Source organism: Tenrec ecaudatus, chromosome 1 (assembly GCF_050624435.1).
Source record: "Tenrec ecaudatus isolate mTenEca1 chromosome 1, mTenEca1.hap1, whole genome shotgun sequence".
Lineage (NCBI taxonomy): Eukaryota > Metazoa > Chordata > Mammalia > Afrosoricida > Tenrecidae > Tenrec > Tenrec ecaudatus.
Window position 1 is genome coordinate 90,967,499 of NC_134530.1, and position 18,457 is coordinate 90,985,955.

At 46.1% G+C, this 18,457-nt stretch overlaps 1 protein-coding gene across 1 annotated transcript in view; it reads left to right on the forward strand.

Moving 5' to 3' along the window:
• ROR1 (receptor tyrosine kinase like orphan receptor 1) overlaps positions 1 to 18,457 on the forward strand; it is a 469,887-nt gene that overhangs the window by 34,066 nt on the left and 417,364 nt on the right. The window lies entirely within an intron of this gene.

Here is an 18,457-nt window from a genome sequence, read left to right on the forward strand (position 1 = left end):
TGATAGCAAAAGGGAAAACAATATGGACGTCTTCTAAGAAGGGCAACCGGTGGTACCTTGAGTGAAGTCTCTATAAGTCTGTGCTAAAGAGTCTCGAAAACAGTGAGCTTGAAAGACTGCTTCCAAATTTTGGGCCCGGGACTATACAGATCAGGTATGTGGCCCTCTAATGAGGAGACCAGCTAATTTGGCCATGCTTCCAGGCTTAAAATGAGCCATCCCTTTGACCCAGAGTCCCTGCACGAAGAACTCCGAGACCCAGGATGCCCAGCGGACTTAAAGAGAGATATAATGCCCGAGGCAGCGTAAGATGATAAGAAGCAGCAGCAGAACTAGGAGACTGATGTGAGATGATGTCATAGCTTCCCGGCCTCCAGAGCAAGGCAGTTACAGTGGATGTGCTGACCCACAGAGCTATAAGGCAGGGGTGCTTGCTGGTGAGTGGGGTGTCTCTGGATACTTGTGGGCTGAGTTGCTTGCTTATCCATGGAGCTGAGTGCCTTTGGGGGTAGGCTTACTGGTGGAGTGGGATGCTCCTGGATGCTTATTAGTGGAGTTAAAGAGCTTTGTAACACTTGCCTGAGCAGGGTAGGGGCTGGCCCAGCTGAAGATGCCAAAGACCAAGGAGAGACCTGTCTGTGGGTGTGGCTGAGAAGCAGAAATGGCTGAAGCACAAGATCATGATCCCACATTGTAATCTGTCACTTCCCTAATAAGCAACATAATAGTATTTTCTGTGAGTTCTGTGTGAGCATTGCAATAAATTATTAAATGCATCAGAAAATTAGAGTACACTATGAGAGGGAGAGTGAGTGTCAGAAATGACAAAAGGCTGACGAGAGGAGATATATCTGTCTTCTGCTTTAGAGGAATCAGCTCTGAACTGTTGATCTTGACTTTCCTTCTCCTCGGTGAAGCTACAGGTCAGTGCCTCTGCCATCCAATTTTACCAACAGAGTTCTCTTCTGTTTAATTTGTCTGAACTAGGAAAATCTCATAAAAGAAAGAAAACTCATGATTGGTATAAATCACCAACCCTTGGATTACGAATCTCTAAGCAGCCTGAATGCTCCAAGGAGTTCACCGGCCAGCCGGTGTTACAGTTGAAGGAAAAACAGGATTCTACTGTGGGGAAACGTATTCAAGCAAGGACAGAGAAGCCACTTTGGAGAATTTACCCCCTATGTACATTTTATAGGCACGTCGGGAAATCATCAGCAGGTGAATGAATTTGGTCACAAAGCCCCTCGGGTCAATTTTGGGAAAGAATGTTATTTTCTGGGAAGGGACCAGAGAGGTCAAGAGATACACACGTGTGTGTGTGTGTGTGGGGGGGGGATTGGATAGCATTTTCCTCCCTGCTCTGTTGTTGAAGCCATCCATGCTGTCTTGCCCCAAATCTCTCATGTGCTTCGGGGTGTCCCAAAGAAGAAGGCGACATACTTCGTTTCTCTTTTCCACCCCGTGTCCAGATCCAGCGCTGAGTGGTGGAGGTGAAAAGACTCAGCTCCAGTCTTTGAAGGACTCCTTGATGGGAGGGGGAACGAGAGCTAGAGCACATATTGTCATTGCAGCTCAGTCAGCGGTAGGAAGGGCTGAGACTGTAACACAAGGATGGGTGAGCTGCCCTGTGGCCATGCAAGAAGGCACCAGAGGAAGTTGGATGCTGAAAGGTCTTGGAGGCGACTGTCAGGAAGAAGAGGAGGCGGGGCAGAGCAGGTGCAAAGGCCTGGAGGGGTGAAACAGAGGGGGTCTCTGTGGGAATGGCTAATATAGTTCCTTTAGCTGGAGGAAGGATTTGGGTGGGGGAGGGCAACATGGGCAGCATTTGGGGAGATGAAGCTGCCCCCCCCCCCCACCCAAAGGCTTGACTTGTTAGTCTAAGGACTCTGAAGTTTATTCCTTTGCAGGTCACTTGCATGATAATAATTGTAAATGGTAGCCGAAGAAACCCACACGTTTGCTCCAGACCCTGAACTCCTACTGTCGACTCCGGGGATCTGGCAATTCTTGGTTTTCACTGGGATCTTTGAGAGCTGTATTGTGTCTAAAAACTGACCTAAGGAAGAGAATAAATGCTAAGGTGCTCCAGAACCAGCCGACCTTACAAAATGATGGGATTGGGGTTAATATATAATTTGTTTTAACTGGGTGAGTACGGGGTGGGGTGAGTGACATTGTAAAACTAAGCCTGTGCTCTTCTGATGAAAATTGTGTGATCTGAACACCCTTTCCCTTCAGAGTGGGCCGGGCATGGAGAGGCAGGACATCCCTTCCCATCACCAGAGCTTGAAACGGCCAAATGGAAAGAAGTTAATGATCAATGCCCTTACAATCTCAGGTAGAAAAATGTCTCACTGCTTACATATAATATGTTCAATGAAGATCTTGTGTCTCTTTAGGAGAGCCAGTGGTCACAAGTCTGTTTGTCTAAGAAGACACCAGTGGTCCGACCTCTTTGTCACAAGCTTGCAGGCTACACTGAGCAACTGTTCTTGGTGGCCCCTGGGTACCTCCTTTTATTTCTTTTTCCCTGCAGAAAAGGAAACTGAGATGCGTGGGAAGGGTGCTGGTCTCTGGACTTGAAGCTGGCCTCTGACTCCCGCTCTGCTTGTTGAGCTGAGACTATGCACATACAATGGTGCTTATTGTGCGGGGAAGGCATTGAAATGCACAGCTTTCAGTCTGCCTTCCTGTTCTGTGAGGACCGTCTGCTTTAGAACGTAGGTTCCCAAACTTATTTGGCCAACTGCGTTCTTCTCAGAAAAAAAAATCACTCAGTGGCCTCCTGACAATTAGAAACATTTGTAATTATAGCCTCAACGCAGGTTAAAGTGTAGGCATCTGCTTTTGCCACCCACCCCTCCCCCCATCCATTCTAGCGCCCCCAGGGGATGGTACTTGGGGACACACTGCTGTAGAAGGTTCCTGAGGTCCAGGGTGGGATGAGCTCCAACAGCTAAAGAACGTTTGTGGGACACTCAAACCCAACTCTTCTAGATGAGGAGCTTACAAAGTAAGGTTTTGTGGGTCAAATCTGGCCCGTGCTGTTTTTGCAAATAATGTTTTATTCAATGCAGCTCACACACGTGCTTGTGTGTTGCTTATGATTGCTTTCATGCGAATGTCCCGAAAGCTCAACTCTATGGAAGCAGTTTTCCGGTCCCCTTTCTAGATCATAAATTCCAAGGGGCTTGTGTCCATACAGGATAGGCAGTACGTTTTGGTTGAATGAATACCTGGACAAGAAATCAGAATCTACTGGTACATGGTAATGCAGCTTTTTGTGACGCACGTGAGGGCCCGCTTTCTCACTCCATGGTGTCAGGACAGTGGCACTTATGAGGCAGGCTCTTCTTAGGAGGATCACGTCCCTTCAAATAATTGTGTTTCAACTGCTACTAAGCTATAACGACTGCATATTAAACTTTACATGTGTTGAGCGCTCTTAAAGATTTCATTTTTATCACCTCATTTAATACTCATGGCCATCCATTGTGAGGGAGGAATTGTTGTTCCTAATATCTAGATGAGGGAACCCAATCCAGGGAGGTCAAGCTGCTCACCTGAACTCACACACGGTTATTGGGAGTCAAACCCCAATATATGTGCTTCCGAAACCCTTTCTACCTGTCCGTCCCCTGCTTCTGAGGTTGTTGAGCTTTCCCTGCCTCCTTTACCTCCCGCCCCCCCTCGTTAAAGAGACAGGGAACGGGTGTTGGGATATCTCAAAGTACAGGGCAAGACAATTAGTTCTCAACTCGGTGTAACCATCTATATCATTTTGAAGATGAATGAGAAGGAGCATAATTAAAGTACACTTTAAAGAAATAAATCTCCTTAGGGAAAATGCAGCACAGAATTTCAAAGTTCCTTCAACTGCTTTTCTAGAGCCACGGTGGGGGAATGAGTCCCAGACACTGTTGCTCTGAAACACTCTTTAAACCTTCAACCGAAAATAAACGCTGAATTCATCTCACAGAACAACACAAAGACAAAGAATACCCTCTGCTATTGAGTCCATCCTGACTCATACGACCCCGTACGTCAGAGTAGAGCTGCTTCTTAGGGATTCTGAGACTATCAGTCTATATGGGAGTGGGCAGCTCTCCCTTCTTTGCAGCTGTTGGTATTGTTGCTGCTAGATGCTCAGCACTTACGAGCCACTGCCCAGTCCTGCCCCATCCTCATAACTGCTGTTGCAGCCACTGTGTCAATCCATCTTGTCAAGGGGCATCCTCTTTTTCATTGCCCCTCTACCAAGCATGATGCTCTTTTCCGTTGTTCTGTAATTTTTGCACTCTGTTGAGTCCCCTTTCTTTGGAAAGGGTACAAATAAGGATTTTGCCCAGTCAGCTGGTCTCTCCTTATTACATGTCCAAAGTATATGAGGTGAAATCTTGTCATCCTTGTTTCCAAGGAGCATCTGGCTGTACTTCTTCCAAGACAGATTTCTTTGTTTTATTGTCAGTCCGTGAGACTTTCAGTGTTCTCCAGGGTTATCCATAGTTTTCTATGATCCACACACTCAAACGCCTTGGCATAATTAATAAAACACAAGTAAACATCTTTCTGGTATTCTCTGCTTTCAACCAAGATTCATCTGACAGCAGCAATGATATCCTTTGTTTCCTCTCCTCTGGCCTGAATTTCTGGTAGCTACTTGTCAATGTACTACTACAACCGTGGTTGGATGATTTTCAGAAAAATTCTACTTGCGTGTCATTTTGATCATATTCTATAAATTGTACATTCTATTGGGTCACCTTTCTTTGGAGTGAGTACCAATATGGATCTCTTCCAGTCAGTTGGTCAGATCTCTGTCTTCCAAATGTCTTGACATAGACGAGTGAGTGCTCCCAGGGCTCCATCAGCTTGTTGAAACATTTCTATTGGCATTTCATCAATGCCTGGAGCCTTGTTTTTGGCTAATACCTTCAGTGCAGCTTGGACTTCTTTCTTCAGCACCATTGGTTCTTGGTCATGTTACCTCTTGAAATAATTGAAAGGTCTGCCTTAAACATTAAGCTATTTTTAAAAAATCATTTTATTGGGGGCTCGTACAATTCTTATCACAATCCATACATCTATCCATTGTGTCAAGCACATATGTACATTCGTTGCCATCATCATTCTCAAAACATTTGCCTTCTATTTGAGCCCTTAATATTGGCTGCTCATTTTCCCCCTACTTCCCCACTCCCCCCAACTTCATGAACCCTTCATCATTCATAAATTATTATTATTTTGTCATATGTTACACTGTCTGATGTCTCCTCCCATCTTCTTCTCTGCTGTCCATCCTCCAGGGAGGAGGCTATATGTAGATTCTTGTAATCAGTTCCCCCTTTCTACCCCACATTCCCTCCACCCTCCAGGCATCACCACTCTCACCACTGGTCTTGAAGGAGTCATCTGTCCTGGATTCCCTGTGTTTCCATTTGCTATCTGTACCAATGTATGTCCTCTGGTCAAGCCAGATTTGTAAGGTAGAATTGGGATCATGATAGTAGGGGGAGGCAGCATTTAAGAACTACAGGAAAGTTGTATGTTTCATTGTTGCTACCCTGCACCCTGACTGGCTCTTCTCTATCCCACAACCCTTCAGTAAGGGGGTGTCCGGTTGGCTACCGATGGGCTTTGAGTCTCCACTCTGCACTCACCCACATTTACAATGATATGATTTTTTATTCCTTGATGCTTGATACCTGATCCCTTCGACAGCTCATGGTCACACAGGCTGGTGTGTTTCTTCCATATGGGCTTTGTTGTTTCTGTAATAGATGGCCACTTATTTATCTTCCAGCCTTTAAGACCACAGATGCTATATCTTTTGATAGCCGGGCACCATCAGCTTTCTTCACCACATTTGCTTATGCACACAGTTTTCTTCATTGATCGTATCAGGAAGGTGGGCACTCACTGGTATTATTTTCAGTTCTTTGATGTCTGATAACTGGTCCCTTCTACACCTCGTGGTCAGACAGGCTGATATGCTTCTTCCAGAACATTAAGCTATTTTAAGAATGACCTGTATGAGCAACTCAAAAGATTAGCTAGCAGTAGTAGCGAGCAGTGAGCTCACGTTAACAGGGGAAATGATTTCGGAGTGTGCGGCTGGTTGTGCAGTTTGAGGAATGTAACGAAGGCACCTGGAGAAGCTGTTGAATTGGAGTCGGTGTTTAGCCATGTTAGTTCTCAACAACAGCAATCTCATCCTTCCCTTAAATTTTGGAAGAAAACAAAAGAAAATCACTCTTCAGAATCATATTTCTCCCTTGGAAAGAAAAATACATTTTAGGGATTTTCAAAACTTCTTTTAGTGATGTTCTGTGTGAGGGTGAAACACATTCAGATTCTGCTTTGTCCCAGAAATCTTCTTCCTGGTTGAGAAGGGTTGTCCCCCAGAACTCTGTGTCTAGCACATAGACATTCCATACGTGTTGGGTGAATAAATAAGTGCCTTGTGTTACTTTATAGTTGGGTGTGTGTGCATGAATGTCCTTGCCTATTACAGAGTCAGTACCAGTGCCTTGTTTATGTCCTTTTATCTTCTGTGGTACCTGTCTGGGTCCTGGAGTGGCACAAATTACATTTGAATGCTAAATGAAAGGTTGATGGTTTGAATTCTTCCAACGGTACTTCAGAGGAAATGCCTGGACATCTGCTTCCATAAGATTCCAGCCATTGAAAACCCCATGGAGTGCGGTTCTACTTGAGGGACTGCCAGGAGTTAGAGTAGACTTGACATCAAGGGGTCTTTTGGCTTGTGGTCCCTACCTCACACCATGCCTGGTACCAAGTCAATGCTCAGTCAATCTTTGTGGAATTAAAGTCAGTGACCTCCCAAACTTTGTGGATGGAGTGAATGGCAAGTGGGGAAGTAGTGTGAAGATCAGAGGGATTTGTCTGTGTGCCATGGGATTGATTTTAACCCATGATTATATTGAGGATGAAGCAAAGGCATATTTGTTGCATTACATAGAAGGCGTATTTTCTTCTTCCATGAAAAACATATTCATGGAGGTCATTGTGCAGAAGAGATTTTGCCCCCTACTGAGCTGTCAGGCTGGTTTAACTCACATGCATGCACGTAGCTTTTAGACGTGAGGAAACTGAGAGGAGCAAGAGTTGGCACTTTTCACAGTTGTTTCTCGCTTTTGTGTTTTCAATCTCACCTGTACTATATTACCCACTGCTACTGAGCTGATTTGGACTCTTAGAGATGCTAAAGGAAAGAACAGAAATCCTCTCTAAATCCTCTGAAGCTGTACATCTTTATGGGAGCAGACCACCTCATCTTTCTCCTGCAGAGCGGCTGGTGGGCAATGGCTGATAGTCTGTTTGCAGCCCACAGTTTAACCCTCTGCACCACCAGGGCTCCTTTGACCTAGAACAAATCCACTGCCCGCAAGTTGATTCTGACTCATAGTGGCTGTGTAGGGCTTCTGAGGCTATAAATAAATCTTCATGGGAGCAGATAACCTCATCATTTTCCCTTAAAGCTGCAGATGGGCTTGGACTGTTGACCTTGCATTTAGCAGCCCGACCAGCTCCTGTCAACCTGTCATAGCTTCGCCTAAGTGGTTCATGTGACCATTTTAGCTTTGGGGGAGTCTTGCAGCACCTCAGAGGCCAGAAGCGTTCACCTGCTATAATTTACACGGACGAGGTTGGCCTGGGGCTCGAGACAGATGTAGGCATCTTCTGTGGTCTTGCCCAACAAGACAAGCAGGCTGAGTCCTGCGTAGCAATGAGAGCTGGTGCTTTTCAGGTACCTGTGAAGTCATGACATACAGAATGAGGCACTGCCCGCCCTGGCCACGCTCGCGGTTTTCTTCTGATTGAACCCATCGCTGCAGCTTAGCAACCCCTTAGACACAGGCTTCCATCTTTCTCCAGCACCTATGAGTTGCTATGCTTGCGTGCCTTTTTTATTTCAGGCACCTCCTTTAGAACCCCAATGCAGCTATTCAATCTGTTATAAGGAGCAGGGGCGGGCCTGTGCTTTTTCTCTCCCTCTTAACCCACTGCCCTCCATATGACTCAGCCTCATGCTGAGGACGTAGGGCCGTGAGGCTGTGATCTTTACTGAAGCTGACTACTTCATCTTTTCCCTATGAACCGCTGATCTTTCAGTGAGAAGTTCAATGCTATTAAGTTTCTTAGTACATCTGTATTTTGCTGGGCTCTTTCTATGTCCCTCAGCTAGCATTTTGGACCTAATTTGCTTAATTTCCCTCTCCACCAGCCATTTTCCTCCTGTTTAATTTTTTTTCCCGCTTAACTTTGATCTCTTTGGGAAAGAAAGCACTGTGGTTCATTAATATTATTGCTGACCTTTATTTGCTGGTGTTTTTGCAAATGCACTATAATTGGTGCTTGCTCTTTTGCCAGCTTGAGACCACCTGACCCATAGTAGCCCCGGTTCCTCCAGGTGACTGTATGGGAGAAAGAGAGTTTGGCCCACTTTTCCTTTATTGATGTTGGCAAGAGTCTTTGTGTGAGAAAGACTTTTTAGAGATGGAGAGAATCAGAGCCAAGGCAATACCAGTAATTATGCTAATCAGCATTAAATCTTCAAATATTATGAATTTTTGGATAAACATTTCTGTTGGTTTTGAAATTGGGTTGTCTTTTTGTTTCTTAGGTGGTGGCCTATAATTTTGCATTCAGGAAAAAATGCTTATCCTATATATTTGACTGTAACTGTGAGACATAGGGCTATATTATTATTAGTATTATTATTTTATTACTTGTGAAAGGAAACCAGGAGGATGTGTGGGCCTAATCATGAAAGATGAAACCACCACTACTACTATTAATAATACCAGTTTTAGTGGGGAAATGCTTTTAACTTCTCAAACCCAGGTCCCCATTCATTTTATTAATTGCACAAGTGACTCTGGGTCTTTCTCCAGGGATGGTGAGGGGAGATTGTGCTGGTGAATTTCAGAGACTCCATCCCTGTGGTCCTTCATCAGGGATGATCATGGAGTCACCTGGAGAGATTACACAGAATACATGCCTAGGACCTAACCAAAACAGACAGTCCTGGGGGCCAGGGCATACCTGGCCGTTTGGAAAAGCTTCCCTGGGTGATTCTGTTCTGCCCTCCCTTGATCGAACCCTTCAGTGGTCCTAGGAGTGCATTGTGGGTCATCCGGTGGGGCGGGGGTGCCCTGTGGACTGTCTGGAACCCATGGAGAGTGGTTCTCCCTGGGGTCCTCAAATGAAGCCATTCTTGGATGCTGGCCCAGGCAGAACGTGATTGACCAATAACAACTGGACCTTCTCCTGTGCCCACATTCTTTACACACAGTACCTCATGCCATCACCTCACCCAGTCCCAGCACTGGACAGCTGTGCTCACAGACATTGGAAAGAAAACGCGCGTGCGGTGTATTCAGGAGGCGACATCAAAGGAGAGTGGCTGGACAGAACTCCACCGTGTGGATGCAGTTCACCTCTGTTTTTATCTGTGGTATGGAGCTAGTGACACATGCTTCCCAGGTGGGTGGAGAAGGGAGAGAGATGGAGTGAGACTTATGCGCTGCCTGTTCTGTGTAGGCACCTTATTTAGTAGCCCACCCACCCCACCCCCAGCTCACTGCCCTGCCCGTATATTCACGTCTCCACCTGCAAAATACGGCTAGGAATGTACTGTCTTAAAAGGTGGGTGGTTGTGGTGACTGTGAGGCAGGACCAGGAGAACACTGCGCACTCTCCCTGGGTGGGGTGGGGTGGGGGTGGGGATTTTCTAGTCCCTCAAAGTGTTACAGCCTTGGAAACCCCCAGGAACAGTCCTACCTTGTTCTATAGGGCTGCTATGAGTTGGATGGCAGTGGGCTTGGCACCTGGGACATTACAGATGCTTAGGTCCCAGCAGGTATTCTCTGCTGCTTTGTCACGGATGTGCAAGGATGACAGGACTGGCTTGTGTAGACACCTTCCTCGATGTCTGCCTCGTGCCCTGCACTCCTGGTAGTGGTGAAAACAAACGATGATTATGTTCCTCAAAGAAGGAGCGCCCTTCTATTGAGTGCTTGGGAGAGGAAACCCGCAGGGGCCCTTCGACCCCATACCTTAGGGTCACTATCAGTCAGGACTGACTTGATGGCAGTGAGTTTGTGGTCTGCGTTTATATGCCAGGCACTGTGCTGGCCCCTGAAGACCCCTGGTGGTATAGTGAGTTCTGTGTTGCGTTGCTAATCACAAGGCCAGCCGTTCAAAACCACCAGCCGCTCTTCAGGAGAGACATGAGGCTGTCTAGTCTGGTAGAGATTTGCAGTCTTGGAAGCCCAGTTGCCTTGATGGCTGAGAGTTTGGTTTGCTTTGGAGTGCTGGGCACTGAGGATGTAAGGGGGGGAAGATAAGCCCGATTCCTGACCTTATGGCTTAACACTGAGAAAGGCCTCCTGGGAGCGTTTTCCGAGCACTACGGCTTCCCCGTGTTTTGGAGCAAGGCTTTCATGCAGCAGGATGGTGTCTAAATGTGTGTTTCATAACGTCGTGGGTAGAGTGTGGAATGTGTCTTCTGGGAGGAAAGTGGAGTTTTGCATTTCCTGCCTGCTTGTGCTTTTGAATTTGTGGCTGTAATTCTGCCCTGCCTGAGGTTTCTGCAGTTAATATTTCCCAGGGAAGCATGATGTCAATGGCCTGTGGTCTCTATCGACTAGAAGGAGATACTCAGGACCAGGGAGGTGGGGGAGAACAGACCACTTATGAAACCTTCCTTGAAGATTCCTGCAGAGGCTCGACTCGCATTTCTTCTCATCTCCTTCTTCAACTGTTCCTAGTGCTCAATGCACATAAACCATGTCCGTGTTGTGGAAGATTCAAGATTGGCCACTGTAAATTCATATTTCCAGCAGGGCAGTTATTTAATTTCCTGTTGGAAGTCTACAAATGTTGGCACTCTTTGCTCTTTGGCGAAGGACCAACATCCAGTTACAGTATCATTAGCATGCTCTGGTATATAGATTAAAGCATGGTTGTCTTTAATAAGAGCCCATCCCTGTTAGGGATGGGGCTTGGGGACTGCCAGGGCGCTGAGAAGCCCAGCAGAGCCTTCTCATCAAAACCAAAAAGCTGTTACTGCGCCTTACTCTGGAGAAGGCTTAGGAGGAGGGCAAAGCTCTGTTTTCTTGTCTCGATTTCAGTTGTTTGGGTTACTTTTCAGACCAGGCTGTGGCAGCCTGGTCTGTCCAGTGTGTGGAATGTCCTCACTGGAGGCTTTGTGCATCTTCCCAGCTTCCTCTGGGCTGCACTGTTTGGAGTCATCAAACTCCAGAGGGCTTGCGGGAGAAATGCGGTAACGAACATGCTGGAATAGCTGGCATTCCGTGAGACACTGCATGTATCAGGCCCTTTGCACACATGTACTTTCCAGTCTTCACAGCAACCGTATGAGGTAGGAGGCTGAGATCACAGAGCTGTGGAGATCCAGTAGTCTGCAGCCAGTAAGTTATCAGAGCTGGATCAGACCACGTTCTATCTCTGAGAAAGAATCCCACTCTCTCTGTGTGTTGGGTCTACAGCCCACTAGGATTTGGGTGGGGAGAAAAGATGCTTTGCCTAAAATGAGGTTTGGAGGATTATTTCTAGATGCTTCTTAGCACATGAAATCCCTGGGCTCAACCCAAGCCAAATCAGCAGCCATGGAGTTAATTCCAGCTCACCGTGACGTCAGGTATTGCAGCAGAGCATGAGACACTGGAGTTTTGTTTTTTTTAAATTAATCAATCTTTTTATTGGAGGCTCTTACAGCTCTTATAGTAATCCATACATCAATTGTATCAAACACATTTGTACATATGTTGACATCCTCATTTTCATTCTGCTTGAGCCTTGGTATTAACTCCTCGTTTTTCCCTCCTTTCTCCACCCTCCTGGATCCCTGATAAATTATAATTTTCATATTTTACACCATCCACTGCCTCCCTTCGCCCACATTTCTGTTATGAGACTGAGTATGGAAGCATTAACCTATTATCTCCAATTAATAGGTTGTCAGCTTGTTTGTCAGCTGGATGATCTGTGGCACCGTGGGTGCAGCTGTGTGCTGGGAGCCGCGGCGCCAGTGTTTCAAACACCCATGGTGGACAGGCTTCGGTGAAGCGTCCAGCCTAAGAGCAGATTAGGAAGAAGGACTAGGCTGTCCACTTTGGAGGGCTGAGGCACTGGGAATGTTGTGAGTAGCAGCAGGATGTTGTCAGATACGGAGCCCTCAGGTTGGAAAGCACTACAGTCTAACCAGGAAAGAGCTGCCTCCTGGCTGGAGGGGAGCTTTCAGCACCTTCGCTTGCGGATGAGCCACAACTCAAAATGCGAAGGAAACATGGCATCCATCCATTAATACTAGAAACATGTAATGTCCGAAGTCTGAACGCAGGAATGGTGGAAGTCATCCACAAGAAGATCGATATTCTGCGTATGAGTGGGCTGAAAGTGACTGGTACTGGCCACTTCAAATTGGACAGTCATATGGTTTCTATGTCAGGCATTCACATTCAAGAAGAAGGGCATCGTATTCATCATCCAAGCAAGTATTTCAAAATTTATCTTGAAGCACAATGCTGTCTGTGATAGGAAATCTAGTTTATATAGCCATTAATCAAATCCATGCACCAATTAATAAAGCTAGTGAAGAAGAAGTGAAGAAGTCCTCCAACTTCTTCAGGCTGAAATCGATCAAACATGCACTCAGGATGCATTGCTAATTATGGGTAATAAATGTGAAAGTTAGAAAGCTAGGATGGACCAGTAGTTGGGAAATATGGCTTAGGTGACAGAAATGAAGCCTGGAGATTGCATGATAGAATTTTGTAAGACCAATGGCCTCTTCATCGTGAATACCTCTTTTTAACAGATAAACAGTGATTATACATGTGGACCTTGCCAGGTAGAGTGCACAGGAATCAAATTGACTACTTCCATGGAATTGATGATGGAGAAGTTCAATATCACCAGCTAAAACAAGGCCGGGGCAGACTGTGAAACAGATTCTCAATTTCTTATATGCAAGTTCAAAGTGAAGTTGAAGAAAATTAAAACAAGTCCACAAGTGCCAAAATACAAACTTGAGTCTATCCAACCTGGATTTAGAGAACCTATGAAGAATAGATTTGATTAATTGAACATTCACAACAGAAGGCCTGCTGAGCTGTGGCATGACATCAAGAATATTATACATGAAGAAAGCACAAGGCCATTAACTGTACAATATGTGAATTATGTGTCAGTAAAACTGTTTTAGAAAGGCATGGATACACACCCACAAAGACAGGATAGAAAGAAAAGATCAAAGTGGATGTCGGAATATACCTATTATTATTATCTTATTCTGTGCCAGGTACTCCCTTACTGCTTCATTAAGCCGCGTCTTCGTTGCCCTTCCACATTCCCCGTTTAGAGGAGTGCTGAGGTTCTCCAGCAAGGAGGTTGCAGAGTTGGGATTTGAAACGAGTGTGCGGGGAGCATGGCGTGCGCCCTCTGCATTTCAGCTCCTGTTTCCCTGTGTTCTCTTCTTCCTCTTCCTCGGTGTCTTCATACTCAGAAAACCAGGGTCTAGACGGGAGGTCCTGGAAGGCTACTATTATGCAGAATTGCTAAAACACCAGAAACTGAAGGCTGCCAGAAGTTTTAAAGATTTCCTGGGACTCGTGTTGGTCCTCCTGAAGATCCTCATTCGTCAGTCTCTGGACAAGGGTTGAGAATTTCTGATTCTCCAGAGCTTCCTAGGATGTTTCTGTAGCTTTCAGAGTTTCTCGTCCCTGGCTCAGCGCTCCGTATCTTCCTTTTACAAATTTTTATTTGTGGTTTTTGAGGTCAACATGCCTACCTTTGAGTCACCATTAGTTTTTTTTTAATTGTTAGACAACTTACGGTTTCCGCAGACTTACAAACACATGTCATTATTCCTTGCTGGAGAAAACGATGGCGGTGGTAGGCCCTGATTGCTGGGGGTTGGTGTACATCTATACGTGCCTTTTGTAAGATAAACCATTTGCACCTTTGGGCATATTTATCCTTGAACCTGCATCATTCCTGGTGTGGCGTGACCTTGAGTAACTGGTGAGCTTAAACTCTGGGCCTCCCTTCACTAACAACTGTGAGGGAGTAGAGAAAAGGCATAGCAAGGATTCCTGCCATTAAAAATGCAGTATTTTAAAGAAGTTTGGGAGACACGCTCCAACAAATCATTTGCTGATGAGGATTAAGAATGTGGCACAGATAGGGGTTGCTATAGAAATGCATCTCAGAGAAAGAATCGCCATTAGCTGTAATAGTCGCCTGGATTGAGATGAGAAAGTGCCTGGGTTCAAGTCCCTATGCAGTCAGCTCAGTACCTGCACAACTTAGCCTCTTTGGTACTGAAGGCATCGTCATACAATCGGCTTAATAATTCTTTCATTGTCTTATCACTGTGAGGATTACGTTTACAAAAGATACATGTATGAATCATCAAACCACACCCCGTGCCAATGAAGTAGGCTCCTACAGCTGGCTTGAACCATCAACCTCGTGGACAGCAGTCCAACGTCTAACTGTTATGTCACCACGACGCCTTTAGTAGGTGAGAGTAGTTGGCAATAAAAGAACGATCCCTGGGTGGCGCAGATGGTTAAGTGCTTGACTGTCAGCTAAAAGACTGCTAGTTTGAAGCCACCTTGAGACACCTCCCTGGGAGAAAGCCCGAGGACCTACTCTGGGAAGCGTCACCCCATTAAAAAGCCGATGGAGCAGTTTTGCTTGCCATGAGTTGGAATCGACTAGACAGCAACGAACAACAATAGCAGTGGAAATAAAAGCTATCTCCTACTCACAGGAATTGAGGAAACGCAGGTAGACCTCGGAGTGTCAGTCAGATTTGAATAGGAAATATCCCCATTCTGAAGGTAACGATGGAGATGGTCACAGAACATAACGCGTGCAGGGTATTAAAATGCCTGGTGACGCCCAAAGATCTACTTTCTGTTGATAAGGCAAAGGTAGTTACTATTGTCCACAAGTCCCAACTTGTTTGGTAAAATGCCAGCTCTCACTTTGGTTGAAGCTAGAACTGGCGAGGATCTAGAAGTGGTACGCGGGAGGCCGTTGTCACATTTCAGAGCTCTCCTCTAGGCACAGCACGATGGTGGTGGCTCTTCCTGCTGCCCCACCTTCATACCTGTCAGTGATTTTATGAAATTGACCCCCTGTACCCCAAAGGGTGCAGTGACCAGCATTCACTAAGAAGGGCTATGGAAACTAGAGCTATAATTTCACTGTTGGGAGGTTTGTGTTGTTTGTTTTGTTGTGCTTTGGGCTTTTTTCTCTTTCTTTTTTTGTGGTTTATAAAGAACTGTTGGGAGGTCAGAAGGAGCAAACTGCCCTGGAAGAAATGGAAATCCGAATGCAGTCCCCAGAGTGAACGGATTCCGCCTTCCCTCTCTTGTCTGCTCCCTCGCAATCATTTCTGTTGTGTGCCGATTACGATTTGATGGGAAGTCTGAGTTTAGGTGGGATTCGTTTTTTATGGCCTTGGGGAGCAGTTGAAGCAAGTATCAAAAACAGCCACGGGACTGACAGTCAAATGTCATGGTCGTAAAAGTGGCTTGGCGTGGCTTCGTAGAGATAGTATTATGACTTCAGAAATAATTTTCAATATAATCCTTCTACTAAGGCTTTTTTATAGTGATGAGCATTGTTGTTGCTGTTGCGCAGATGCGGAAAGAGGGAGGTCCGTGATTTGAGATGGTGCAGCTGGGATGTAATAGAGGCGAGTCTCTGGTTCCTAAGCCTTCTCTGTGAATGGTGGTTGGACATGCTGTTTTCACGACAAGGCTTCTTCCTAGAACAACCTGTGCTTGCTAGTGCTCACTAGGGCGCTCTGGGAGTGCAAAGAGGAGAAAGACTTCTTTGAGTCCATTCTCTATCCAAGTAGGCCACTTTCGATCATGCGATGGCACAGGACCGAGCGGCGTTTGGTGCCATGGTGCACAGGATCGGCATAAGGCAGGGCCAACTCTGGCGGCTGGCAATGGCACGTTTAAGGTACATCAGCTGCAGGAAGAAGGTCTGGAATAATAATGTAAGAAGCGGTCATAGAGAGCCTGGGTCAGCCCCCGGTGAGTTGCCGAATTCTCACATCTATCTGTCTCATCCTTTACTCCATTCACTGAGAACTCCTTAAAGTCAAGTACCTTCCTCTCCGTTCACCCAGGGGGCAAATGCTGCCATCTGAACCCAGGCATCCAGTCCACGGTCTGGCCTGTCGATTCTGCTTCCAGAGCCGCTCTCTGGCGGTCACGGAATGGTGTTTGTGGCTTTGATTCAAAAACCCCTTTCGGTGTGGCACAGTGGGTGTTGGTAGATTTGGTATCTCTCGGCAACTGCTGACACGCTTCACTGTTGCGTTTGAAAATAAAGCAGTAAGTGAGTTGATGTGTTAGCGAATCAGGACATCTGGGAGACTGAAAGCAGCCGTGCCTGCTTGCTTTGAGTCAATACTGTTCTCGTGGTACTGGCCCCCAGAAAGGACAAATCTGCCTTGTGACACTGAGTGCTGGCTGGTCTTTGAGGGCTTGCCTCAACGTAAGCAGAATACCAGGCCCCATGGGTTTCCCTCGCCTGGACAAGCAGCAGCGTCTGCCATTAGGAGAAAACCAGAAAGACCCATTTCTCTGTGGGGTGACGCTGAAGAGGCAGCCTCGGCCACGAGGCCATTTGGGCCAGAGCTTCAGAAAAGTAGCTTCAGAAAAGCCCCGACTGGGTCCAGTAACAAACACAGATATTCACGAAATAGCATCTGACAGCTGCCCTCTCTTCCCAAATGGCGGGGCACCCAGTAGGCATTGCCCAAATGCCAGAAACTGGCATTTCAGGTTGACCTCACTTTGCACAGTAGTTTCCTGAAAAGCTGTTTGGAGATTAAATATATGTGTGTGTGTTAATATCAAAGCACTGCTGGGGTGAATCCTCCTGGTCAAAATGGACAGTGACTTCTAAAAGGATCTTTACACATGCCTAGCCATGCGCTTGCTGCTGAGGAGGAGAAGCCAAACAAAACCCTTGGCTGCTGAGTTGGTTTTGACCCTATAGGACAGAGAATTGGCCATAGGGTCTCCGAGGCTGCCATCTTTATGGCCCTCCCGTGGCTCAATGGGCTCCGTGTTGGACTGTGACCTGTGAGCTCAGTGGTGTAAATGTACTAGCTGCTCTTCTGCTCCCTTAAAGATTTACAACCCTATATGGCAATGGTTTTCAATCTGTGGGTCGTGACCCCTGGGGGGACGGTTCGAACGACCCTTTCACAGGGGTCGTCTGATTCATAGCAGGAGCAAAGCTACAGATCTGAAGTAGCAACAAAAAAAATCTTACGATTGGGGGGGCCACTACAACGTGAGGAACTACATGGAAGGGTCCCAGCATGAGGAAGGTTGAGAACCACTGCTCTATGGGGTTGCTGTGTCCTGGTGGCATAATGTTGCGGTGCTAACCAAAAGGTCGGCAGTTTGGACCACCAGCTGCTCACTGGGAGAAAGATGAGGCTTTCTATTCCCATAAAGAGTTGTAGAGGCTGGCCTACACTGCCCCATAGGGTCAAGGTGAACCAGCATCAACTCCTGAGCAGTGAGATGATGAGCGGAATTCACTCCACGCAGTAGGTTTTCCGTTTAATCTTTATGGAAACAGACAGCCATATCTTTCTCCCTTGGAGCAGCGGGTGGGTTTGAACGATCATCTCTTGGTTCGCTTTTATGGTAGATACAAAAGCTGTATGAGACATGAAACTCCAGAATGGAAATTCCACCCAGCCATGGACTTGTTGATCCTATTTCCTGATGAAACGGCAGTATTTTAAACAGTCTGTGGCATGGGATATAGACTCAATAGATATTTGTTGAACAAATGAGTATAGATCCTTGACCATAAGACTTTACAACCTTGTTTGTTGGGATTGATTAATTAATTAGTGCATTCATTCACTTCCTTACTCTACTTGTATGCCTGTTCTAGATTCCTCTCTTTTATAGGATACATCGAAACCCTTTTAAAAAAATCCAGTAAAAATTTTGTTGTAGAGGATGACAAGTAAAAGGAAGAAAATTGAGTGTAATTATTTTATTTTTTTTAGGCACCAAATTCTTTATTAGCCCACCTTCCTGCCCTCTTTCAACACATTGTAAACAAAATTTTTTGATCCAGAGTTGTGACAGGAACCAGCATATTACCAACATAGGGGCAGACTTACACCTCTTCTCACATTTTATTTTTTTTCTGACCCCTCCTAACCTATAGGTGTCACTTCTTTTGGCTGTCCCTGACAAATCTATTTTAACCCCTGTAAAATAGGGACAAGTAGTACCGACCTCACTGTTCTGAGGCTGACGAGAAGGTCCATCACTCAGCAAGGGGCCTAGGAGCATTCAAACTCTTGCTGCGTCCCTTTGAGTTCTCCCTGTCACCGACA